Genomic DNA, 8389 nt, shown 5'->3' with positions numbered 1-8389 from the left:
ATCGCCCTTTTAAGAATAGGCGGTGGGCGGGGCGGGTCCGCCCACCCCCTCCCCTCCCTCGGTCCCTCGGGCGCCCCCTGCAGGCGGCGCTCGGCCGCTCCCGCTTCCCCTCCCGGTTGCGGGCGGGCGTGCGCGTGCGTGCGCGCGGCGGCGGGGGCGCGCGCGGCGGGCGGCGTTCCGTCGGGGCCCCGCGCGCCGCCGTCCCATTCATGCGGGGCAGCGGCGGCGGCGCGAGCGAGGCGGGCGCGGAGCCCCGGGCGGCGGCGGCGGGGGGGGGAGGCGGGTGCGGAGGAGGCGGCGGAGGAGGAGGAGGAGGAGGAAGAAGAGGAGGAGGACGCGGCGGCGGCGGCCCGGCGGGCGGCTCGGTGTGGAATGCAATTATGGCTGGCACGGCGGAGGCGAGCGGGGACCGGAGCCGTGAGTAACCCGGTTGCAACTTTCCTCCGCGGCGCGTGCCTTTATGCGCCCGATGGGTTGATTTGTTACAAATACGCCGATTTGGCTTTGTTGCCCTTCCCCGCTAAAAAAAAGAAAAAACACATGGTGGCGGAGAAACGGGGGCTGGCCCGGGCCGGGCAGCGGCGGCCCCATGGTGGGGGCGGCCGGGCTGGGCTGGGCCGGGCCGGCGCCGCGCTGCTGCCGCCCCGGGCCAGCCCCGCATTGCGCCCCGCGGCTCCGGGAGCGCGGCCGCGGGAGCCGCCTCCCGCGGGGGGGGACAAAAACCCAGCGGGAACCGAACCTTTATCCACCCCACGCCCCGCGCTGTTTTCGCAGCGGGGTGCTGGGGACCGGGCAGGTGCGGGCTGGACCGGGCGGGGGCCGCCTCCCTGCTCCGAGCTCCCCGGGCCGGGCCGTTCCGCGGGGGGCTGGGGCCGGGGGTGCCTCCGGGCCGCCTCCCTGCAGCCCCGGCTCTCGGCGGGGTTTGCTTCCCTGGCGAGCCCATCGTCCCCTTGCCCACCCGAGTCCGGTACCGCTGGAATCGTGAGCCGGGCGCAGCCTTTCCCGGGGCTCGCCGCTTTGGATCCCCGCATCCGCCCTGCCCTGCATCCGCGCTGCCAGCCCCGCATCGTGCTGCCCCACATCTGTGCTCGCATCCCCGCATCTCCCCTGCCCCACATCTGCGCTGCCATCCCTGCTTCTTCGCATCTTCGCGTCCCCCCATCTTCTTCCCATCCCCACATCCTCCCTGCCCCACATCTACGCTGCCATCCCCGCTTCTCCGTATCGCGCCGGGGCGCGGTGCGCGGCGTCCAGGCAGGGCTCGCCCCGACACCCGCAGAGCCGCCGTTCTCCCCGCGTTTGCCGTTCCCCAGCAGCCGGCTCGGGTTTGCAGGGCGCTCGGTGGGATGGCTGCCGTCGCCCTCGGTACCGTCGTTACTATTGTGATGGTGTTGTAGTTTCGCAGAGCCTGGGCACCTCTCCGAGCGAGGCGTGGGCGGCTGCGATACCTGTGTGCGGGGCTGCGTGCCCGCTGTGCGCCCGCCGGCTCCGATATTAACGTGGAAGGTGGCAAATGAAGCCGGGCTGCACGTTTGGTGTCCCTTACCCCTCTGCCTTTCCTGTTTCTGCCCTGCAAACACACACGGCAGCTCCGGCGTGCGAGCAGGGAGGGATTTGCAAAATCTCAGTGGCATGCTGAAATAAATCCCGAAATCCCTTCTTCTCCCTTGTCCTCCTTGCGGGGAAATTCTTCCTTCTGCCCCTGGCTGAGCGCCGGGGTGGGGGGAGCCAGGGAAGGGGGCTGGTGTGTAAACAGGGCTTAACATGAAGGTCACTGGTTAAAGAGGAGATGGATGGGAGAGAAAAGACAGGCATTAACCTCACTTGTTAGCTCTCCCCTTCCTCCTCCTTTGGGGAGGACAAAACAAAAGCAGAACCTGCTAACGGGGGATGAACATTCATGATCCTTCTCGTATGCTCCTGGACACGGAAGGGAGAAAAGTTGGGCAGATGAGCCGCCTTTCCGAAGCTGCTTTTCCTCTGGCTTGCGAGAAAATCCCTTTTTGCTGAGCGAGGGCTGTGTCGGGGAGAATTACCAGCCTTTTGCTGCATTTCTTTTATTTTTTTTTCTATTTCTTTTGTGTGTGGCTGCAAGGAAAGAAAAAAAAAAGAGGAGCTGAGGCTATTGACTACATCAAAGGTTATCCATTTGAAAACACCATTTTCCTCTGAACAGCGGCTAATTGCTTCCTGAACAATCTCAGGGTCTTTTGTATGTACTCAGTGGGTAAAATGAGTGACTCGATGTCTCTCTCTCAAGACACTGGTGACCGAGCCCGGTGGAAAGGTGGAGAAGCCAAGGAAGAGCAGCAGGGCAGAAGCCTCTGGGAGGGTGCACGGGTAAATTCTTAAGCGGCTGCGTAGGGGGGAAGGTTTTTGCCGCTGGCCGCGGCACGGGCTGCCGGTGCCGTGGACGCCGGCGCGGGGAGCGGTGCGCCAGCACGGGGCCGTGAGGAGGGCTGGTAAGGAAGTTTGGATTCAAAATACCTGATCGTGCGGGGAAGGAGGGACTGGGATCCGGTGCTTCCCATCCGCCTGTGGCTTCGGCTGCCGGTGCCGCCGCTCCGCGAGCCGGGATGTGCCGCTTCCCCAGGGGCTGCGGGCGGCGGCGCCGGGGGCTGCCTGGCTCCGGCACCATTGGGTGGCCGAGCTTTCTGCAGCTGGTACCCCAGAGATTCAAGTTTCGGTGGCGTTGTTTTTGTTAGCGTGGCAATACTGGCGCCAGCAAGAGTTTTCCTCTCTCGCGGCTTATATTATTTTTTAGTAGACGCGTCGGATTTAGAGTGAAGCGCAGGCATCTGCCTTCCCGCACGCCCGCGCTGCGCACGGAGCCGTGGAGACGAGCGCTGTGCCTCTCCGGCACACAAAGCCCTTTTCCCGGGCGAGGCGCAGGGCCCTGCCAGAGATAAACAAACTCCGGCAGAGACCGAGGGCCACGCCGGCGGCTCCGGGCGAGCGCTGTTTCGCCGGAGCCTTGCGCAGCCGAAATGGAAGAGGGTAATAAAAGCGGCGCTGCTGCGTGCTGGCAGGGCTGCCTCCCCTCCTCCATCCCACAGCAGCCGGGGCCAGCCCCTGCCTCGCTCCCCGCGTGGAAATGTCACACCAGGCGATTTATTTTGGTGGATTCGCCGTGTTCGACATCCGTTGAACAAAGGGAAGGATCCGGCCCTGGGATCGGGCTTAATGGGGGAAAGTTATACGTGTTTATTCTTTGGGCTGAGCGTGGGTCAGGGCCTTTGTTGCTGCCCGCCGTGCTCTCGGCTGGAGCACCCACCACCGGGAGAGCAGGAATTTTGGGGCAGAGGAGCCTGGTGCTGGCCCTGCAGCCCGCGGGCAGCCTGCTCACAGCATCGCGCTTCTGCTGCATCCCGACTGCCTCGGTGTGCCAGCGCTGTGGTCGTTTGTGTCTGCAGTGATGGGTCGGTCTGTGTTTTGGTGCTGCTGGCACAGCAGAAGGCAGGTGGGCTGTGGAACAGGCAGGGCTGTGGCGGTGCTGCCGTCTCTCTGTGTGGTCACCCCGAACAAAAACCCACACGTCGTCCTTGCTGCCTGTAAGCTTGGATTTCACATTGACCTGGGCTGGTGGGACACATGCTTGGAGATTTCGGGTTGCTAATCTCTGTGATCCATTGATGCCTTCTCCAGATTGTGTCTTTAGATACTTGGGTGCTATGTGGAAGGCACCAGTGGGCACAGGGCTCCTGGCCAGTGTTGGGCTGGTGAACAGCTCAGTGGTGTTCTGAACATGTGGAGGAATGCCCAAGGGCTGGGAGTCATGAGGGATGGGGAGCTTGGTTCAGCATGGTCCCAGTCCCTTACCCCTCCTGGGCTTGGTCTGGGGTCCCTTTTCCCAGTAGGGCGCTGGGTGCTGCGGTCCCAGGTGAGCTGGGTGGGAGCGAGTGTTTGCTTCTCTCCGGCTCTGCGGTGGCTGGTTTGGTGGGGACAACCAGCTTGCTCTTGGGCTGTAGCCCATGGCATGTTCTGGGCAGTGCTATGGGGAATGTGCCACTACAAATCGATGGTATGTGGTGAGAACACATGTTCTGACCTGCAGCCTCAGCCATGCCCCTCTTAGTCTCCTGGCCAGGATGCAGCATGGAAGCCACGTAGATACCCCAGCATGATTCTCCAGCTACGCCTGGAAGCCGAGTTCAAGCAAACATCTTGTGTATCATGGAGGAGAAAAGCTCCAGCTGATAAATCCTGAGGGTTTCCACGTTGTGTAGCCAAAACACACGTTTCCCACCGGCTTGTCTGAGCGCGGCCGTGCACGGGGCAGTGTCCTTGTTTGCCTTGCTTCCCTGGCCATCCCATGGCCGCCTCCAGCCCTTGTTCCAGGTGGAAGCCACCACTTAAAGCTCTGAATTCAAAACATTGAGAAGTTTATTTTCCCTGTAGCCAAGGCTTGGCAAGCCTCCTCCTTGTTGCTGGTGTGCAGACTCCACATCCACGCTGTCAGACTTGCGCTCCTCAAGCACTTTTGCACCTTTCTTCTTCTGAAGCCTCTTTGCGTGGTGCAAGATGGACTATTTTGGGTGACCCCTGCATTCCTACGGTGCAGGGTGGTTTGCCTGCGTTCACCCTGGCCCTATGGGCTGCGGTGTCCTGGTCCCCCTGTTTGTCACCTGAACCGCAGACATTTGTTATCTCCGGGGTCGATTCGGGTGCAAGCAAAGCTGCACGATCCTCTTTGCTCCTTGAGCTGAGCTTGTGAGAGCTTTCACTGGAGAAAGTGCCCGGGGTGAGGGCACGGCAGGGACATGGGACAGGCTGCAGGGCTCTGGGTGACCTGCCATGCAGGGACCATCTCGTCCCCATGTCCCCTCACCTCCCCAGCAGATCATCCCCAGGGCTGGGCGCCGCCTCCCCATCTCGAGCATCCCGCAATCCGCTGGCCAACTTGCCACAGAGACCCAGGAGCGGTAATAATCCAATTTGGGCAGTTTAGCTCCACTTTGCTCTCCGTGCTGCTGGCCGGAGCTTGGGAGCTTTAATCCGGCTAATGACCCAGGCTTCGGGGGTTGAGTAACCGAGAACCATTTGCTTGATTTAGTTTTCCTTTCTGTCGGTGGAGGACGGAGCCTGAGGCTGTTTCTGAGTCCTGCCCCTGCTATTGGGGTTGGTTTCCAGGTGTAGGTACGTGTAAGGACCGGAGGGCGAGGGCAATGCAATGGAGGGACACTGCAATCTGTGCTTTCCATTTGGGAGATGCTTCCTTCCCCCTTCCCTTTTTCCATCTGCTCCCCCTCTTTCTCTGGTGAAGATAAACCGGAGCTGTTTTGCAACATACTATTATTTTCAGGCAGGCAAGCCAAGAAAAATAAAGCCTCTCTCTTCCTTCGGTTGCCTACTGTTTAATGTACAAAATACAGGGGTGGTAATTGCATTAAAATGTATATAATTATACTGGAGGGAGGAAAAAAAAAATCTCGCTAATTGCACGGGTGTTTTGAACTGATAAATGTCGAGCGATCCGCGTTTTCTTGGGAGTTTGGTGGCGTAGAGATGCGGTCTGGTGCATGAGGGGTTAGGAGAAGGGTTGGTTTCCTACCATTACTAGGATGCTCTAAACCTCTCTGGGGTAGCGCCGGTGGCGGCCGGGGCCCGATCCTCTGCGGTAGCAGAGGATCGGGCCCCGGCCGCCACCGGCGCTACCCCCATCCAGCTAAATCTCAGCATCATTTGTAGGAGCTCGGTGAGTCCCTTTGCTTTATGCTCTTAGTTAAGCAACTGCCTGTGTGTCAAAACATCCACGCTCTTGCAGAGGTAAATCCCTGGTGAGAAGAGCAGCACATTCCTGCTGATGCTCAAGTCGGGGGGATGCAGCGCCATGTCCAGGGGCTGTTTCCCACCCCCCCGCAATTAACGTTGTGTGGGTGCAAGCGGGTGCTGCTGGTGTCCAACCCCTCGGGCAGGGTGGGAGGAAGGATGGTCTCGCCTTTCCAGCGCCGTGATGTGAAAAACACGTTTCCTCCCGCCAATGCCGACCCCGTCAGAGCCGCCGATAACATCGCGGGGAATTATAATGGCAATAAGTTGTTTGGTTTGTGCGGCCGGCCGTGCTCGGTGGATGGGAGGCTGCTTCGCTCTTCCTGTGCAGACTGTTGGTTTCAACAGGGGAAGAGGAAAACCCAAAAATATTTTAGGAGTTTAAAAATAATCCTTGAGCGTGGCCGGAGGGCAGGATGTTTCGCAGAATCGTGTTCCTTGCTGGTCCCAGTCCAGCCCTGCAGCCCTCGGAAGGGTTTGCTGGGCCCTGTCTTGTTGTTTCAGGCTTGCCGTCTGTCTTTGGGAGCTGGAGGGGTCCAGGAGCCGCCCCTGGGTTTTGGTTTTGGTGCTTGGTGGGTCAGGCTACTTCGTACCTGAGCGGTGGCAGAGCCAGGGTGTGTGCTCGAGCTTATATCTGCTGAGGCCTCCGTAACCGTATAACACTTAAAATCCGTTCCTCAGCACCGCAGCATTGTGTTCCCTCCACCCCCGTCTCCTCCTCGGTGTTTTTTGTTCCTAGAAGTGCTGGCAGGATCCCTGCCTGAGGCTGCATATCTCGGGGTCTGGCTCCTGGATGGCTCCATCCTTCCTGGAGTCACAGGGGCTCTCCCCTCTCCGGCGGGACCAGAATCAGCCCGACGAGCCCTTCTGAAAGTCAAGAACCTGTTTTTTTTCAGGCTGATGTCATCGGGAAGAAATGGGGGAGGAGGAAGGCAGGAAGGCCGAGCCGCTGCCGAGCCCGTGACGCCACCGGCAGCCCCGGCTTCCACCAACACCCGCTGCCGTTCCCGATGATCGGCACGGCGGTGCCCACGGGCTCACCGGCACGCATGGGACAGGTCCTGCTCCCACAGCCTTGTGCTGGCGTGGGGGAGAGGCGGGAGGGAGGGATGCGCCTGTGCCAGGGGGTCCTTTGGCTGGCCGGGTGTGCCGTGCTCGGCTCCTGGCTCTCCATGGGGTGACGGCACTCCTGGAGCCGCCATCCAGCCACCTTCATTAGCAGAAAGTGGATTTTTGGCAGCGGTGCTTGGACAACCCTCCCAGCGCAAGCAGCCGCCTCCTCGGTTTCGCGGTGAACGGGCAGATCCGTGACGCCGGGGCCGTTGGGGTCCTGGCCCCTCGTGTGCGGTGTCAGCGGCAGCAGCGCTCGCGGTTGGGGCTGCAGCCAGGGTCTGCGGGGGGGAGAAGCAGCCTTGCTGCGCCCACACTTATAGAGCTGTAGAACGTCCCGAGTTGGAAGAGACCTACAAGATCATCGAGTCCAACTCCTGTCCCTGCACAGGACAGCACCGCAGGTCACACCGTGTGTCTGCAGATGTTGTCCAGTCTTTTCTTGAACACTGTCAGGCTTGGGGCTGTGACACCTCCCTGGGGAGCCTTTTCAGTGCCCAGCACCCTCTGGGTGAAGAACCTTTTCCTAATGTCCAACGCGAACGTTTTATCGGACACCCTGCACCCATTACGCTGCGGATGAAGCCCCCGTCAGTCTCTCGGGGCACCGTTTCCCCTGTGGTGGTTGTTGTGAGGAAGCTTTCGGGCTCTTTCCCTTCCCCTCACTGCTGAGTGAGGTTCCACTAAGCTCTCCGGTTGTCTCGCTGCCCTACCTTGAGCAAATAAAACGTGGGGCCATGCTGAGCTGGGACCTGAGCCAATTCCAGCTGCTGGTGCTTGGGGAGCACGACTGGCACGGCGGGAAGGGAAGGACGGAGGCTGGGGGAAGCAAAGGCAGGTACCGCTTGGGGTTTAGCTGGGGAAACCTCGCCTGGAGAAGTTTTGTGGTCTGTTTTAATGGGAACTAACTCAGTTGCGTTCAGCTCGCTACGTGACGGTGCGAGTGCTGGTGTCAGCATGGAGGCCAGGCAGGAGGTTGGGAATTTCAGATGAAACCCCAGCCCCAGAGGCCAGCAGCCATGGGTACTCCTGTGGGGGCGCCTCCTTGCAAAGGGGGAGCTCCCCGGGTTCCCTTGGAGGTTTTGGGGAAGCGCAGCTCTGCCGCTGGCCTTGTGGAGGTGATCAGGAGGTGTGTGCGTGGTTTTGAAAGGGGAAAACTCAGCCTGGAGAGCCGGGCTGGATGAGGGACATTGATCTGGAGAGAGTCAGGTTATTGGCTTGTGTTCGTGGCTGCACTAGCCTGGTGGAGGACGTGGAGCCGTGCGTTTGGGAGCGAAGAGCATTGTGTTATCCCACAGGGAGGGAGATCAGACAAGGGAAAGATGCTGGTGGCCAAATGACCTTTTGTTGGACTTTTCTGGCGGTTGGGAAACCTGGCTCATATGTGACCTTCTGGGTTTCTGCAGGTCCAGCTGTACCCAGGTGACCTCTGCCAGCAGGGCTGGTGTTTGGGATGTTTACGTGGGGCAATGGACAGATGGGATGTGAGAACCAGGGTCTGGAGTGCCTG

The 8389-nt window shown here is 60.5% G+C and overlaps 1 protein-coding gene across 2 annotated transcripts in view; it reads left to right on the top strand.

Annotated features, from left to right (window-relative positions):
• The first annotated feature begins 317 nt into the window (after positions 1-317).
• The window catches only part of PLXNA1 (plexin A1), a 116004-nt gene continuing 107932 nt past the window's right edge, over positions 318-8389 (top strand). For both annotated transcript variants that reach the window (XM_082060075.1, XM_082060076.1), the window contains exon 1: positions 318-417. The gene's annotated coding sequence lies outside the window, so the exon portion shown is untranslated. The remainder of the gene's footprint in view (positions 418-8389) is intronic.

The sequence above is a fragment of the Streptopelia decaocto genome (genome assembly GCF_964273445.1).
Source record: "Streptopelia decaocto genome assembly, chromosome: 8".
NCBI classification, from domain to species: Eukaryota; Metazoa; Chordata; class Aves; order Columbiformes; family Columbidae; genus Streptopelia; species Streptopelia decaocto.
Note: the sequence above shows the minus strand (reverse complement) of the source record. Positions and strands in the feature narration are given on the sequence as shown.